Raw genomic sequence first — 3,167 nt, 5'->3', positions numbered from 1 at the left:
CACGCTCTGTAGGATTTGAACCTACGACATCGGGTTTTGGAGACCCACGTTCTACCGAACTGAACTAAGAGCGCTTATTATTTATTTTTTTTTAATAACATAATAATATTATATTATTAAAATATTATTAAATTTTAAGTGACCCCAATACATCTTGCTTGCATATACCATATGCTATATATAAATATTGATATATATGTATCTCCAATTTGAATCAGTCTCAATTGATCCCTTGTTACTTCTCCTACGATAAGTATTAGTTCGAGATAGGGATGACAGGATTTGAACCCGTGACATTTTGTACCCAAAACAAACGCGCTACCAAGCTGCGCTACATCCCTTTCAATTGGTTTCCTGTGTCATTGTAAAGAATCTTTGTCTTGTTTTCCACATTTTCTCCGTTGTATATATATTATATAATATATAATAATATATAATATAATTAAGAATATAAAAATTCTTATATTCTAATCAGAAAAATTTTAATATAATAATCAAAGAAAGACTTCTTAAGTTAATAAATAATTTAAATAATAATAAATAGGAAATTTCCCTAACATGGAAATCTATTTCATTTTTATGGAATGTTCGGGCAGAAATAGACCCCTTTTTATTAGTTATTAGAAAACAAAAAAGCTATCGAATGAATCGTTGTACATTTCAAATTTGAATTAAGAATTCGGCAGAAAATCCAAGTGGTTATTAACAAAATAACTATTTTTTGATAGTCCTATATAAAATTATGTATTAGAAATTGAAATAAAGAAAAAGGGAGGATTAAAAATGCGAGATCTTAAAACATATCTCTCCGTGGCACCAGTGGTAAGTACTCTATGGTTCGGAGCTTTAGCGGGTCTATTGATCGAAATCAATCGTTTTTTTCCGGATGCATTGATATTCCCCTTTTTTAATTATAGTTACTGTCGCAGGAAGCGGTGAAGAGGATTCGAAATCGAAAAAAATATCGAAAATTCCTCCTATTTTTTTTTAGAATTCGAATCGAATAGAATAAGTTAGAAAAGAGAAAGAATAAAAGAAAAGGTGGATTTGTCCTTCGCGAAACTCGAAATCTGGTACAGGCTTCAATGGAATTGAATGAATAATTCAATTCCATTCTTAATATTAAGAGAGTAAGACCGGAAATGGAAATAGAATAGTTAGGTTGGGGGCAACAATATCATTTAAGATACTTAAATGAAAACCAAAATACTGTACTGCGATTCGAAAAATTGTTTGAAATCCTTGTTTTGTTTGTATTACCTCAATTTTCCGGTAATATATTAATTGAAACGAAATTGGATTTAGAATTATAAATTTTCATTTCTTTGTCATTCCTTTCTTCGTCGAATACAAAAATAGATAAGTGAATCCAAAATCAAAAGAAAAGGAGGTTCATGGCCAAGGGTAAAGATATCCGAGTAAGGGTTATTTTGGAATGTACCTGTTGTGCTCAAAAGAGTGTTAATAAGGAATCGACGGGTATTTCCAGATATATTACTCAAAAGAATCGACACAATACGCCCAGTCGATTAGAATTAAGAAAATTCTGTTCTTGTTGTTGCAAACATACGATTCATGCAGAGATAAAGAAATAGAAAGCAGAGATAAAGAAATAGAAAAAAGGATTGTTTGTGTGTCACCTTGCCAAACAAAGAATATGAAGAATGATACATATTCTAATATTTATATAGATGCATTTTCTAATTTATATATAATCTAATTTAGATTATATATAACATAATAGATAAAATAAATTTCATTGTATAAGTATACATAAAAAAACCCTTTTGTTAAGAAATAGAATTCTCGGGATAGGAATAAACAAATCATGGATAAATCTAAGCGACTCTTTCTTAAACCCAAACGATCTTTTCGTAGGCGTTTGCCCCCGATCCAATCGGGGGATCGAATTGATTATAAAAACATGAGTTTAATTAGTCGATTTATTAGTGAACAAGGAAAAATATTATCTAGACGGGTGAATAGATTGACCTTAAAACAACAACGATTAATTACGATTGCTATAAAACAAGCTCGTATTTTATCTTCGTTACCCTTTCTTAATAATGAAAAAAAGATTCTTAATAATGAAAAAAAATTTGAAAAAATTGAGTCAACCGCTAGAACTACTACTACCGGTTAAAAAAAAATTAGAGATATTGTTCAAGTAAATTCAAATTGGAATTGAAACACAAATCAAATGTGGATTGATGTTTTGTTCGAAAACGAAAACTATGACAATCAAATTTTGATTGTTGTCTTGTAAGAAAAAAGATAATCTATAACGAAGAATCAATCTTTTTTTTTATTGAGCCGTGCTTGTTCATTTTGATGACTTTATCATATGAATTCTATTTTATCATACAAATCCCTACTCTACTACCTTCCCGGAGTTCATTCTCCGGGGAATTCTTATTTTATGTTATGATTTCGTTGGCAATCATAAGAAGGCAATTCCCCTTTAAGATACCCATTTGTGCTACTATTTTACGATTAAGAAGCAATTGCCCCTTGTACATATTATACAATAAATTACTATACCTATTGTATTGTTTTTTTTTATTCTTACCAATTATTGCATTTATTCGATGGATCCACAAACCACGAAACCCCCTTTTTTTCCTATCTCTATCCCTATTAGCCGAAACCAACGCTTTGATTTTCTGTTGACTAATAGTTCGAGTGTGAATTACATGGGAGAACCCTATGGAAACACCTATAATCCTTCATGGAGAAACCATCCAAATTTCTCATGGAAGGATCAACAGAGACCTCAACAAGGTTTCAATAATAATAATGGTGGAAGAAACAGGTTTAGCAATAGCAAGCCTTTTCCATCATCTTCTCAGCAGCAGACAGAGAGTTCTAAGCAGAACACCTCTGACTTAGCAACCATGGTCTCTGATCTGATCAAAACCACTCAAAGTTTCATGACTGAAACAAGATCCTCCATTAGAAATTTGGAGGCACAAGTGGGTCAGCTGAGCAAGAAAATTACTGAACACCCTCCTAGTACTCTTCCAAGCAATACAGAAGAAAATCCAAAAGGAGAGTGCAAAGCCATCAACATGGCCGAATTTGGAGAGGCAAGAGAGGCAGTGAACGCCACTGAGGAAGACCTCAATGGACATCCACTGGCCTCCAATGAGTTCCCTAATGAGGAACCG

General features: G+C 32.1%; 1 non-coding gene across 1 annotated transcript; it reads right to left on the bottom strand.

Moving 5' to 3' along the window:
* TRNAW-CCA (transfer RNA tryptophan (anticodon CCA)) lies at positions 1-74 on the bottom strand. Its single transcript has one exon. It is a non-coding gene; the product is annotated as a tRNA-Trp (tRNA).
* Positions 75-3,167: the final 3,093 nt, after the last annotated feature.

The sequence above is a fragment of the Arachis duranensis genome, unplaced genomic scaffold, assembly GCF_000817695.3.
Source record: "Arachis duranensis cultivar V14167 unplaced genomic scaffold, aradu.V14167.gnm2.J7QH unplaced_Scaffold_162049, whole genome shotgun sequence".
NCBI classification, from domain to species: Eukaryota; Viridiplantae; Streptophyta; class Magnoliopsida; order Fabales; family Fabaceae; genus Arachis; species Arachis duranensis.
Note: the sequence above shows the minus strand (reverse complement) of the source record. Positions and strands in the feature narration are given on the sequence as shown.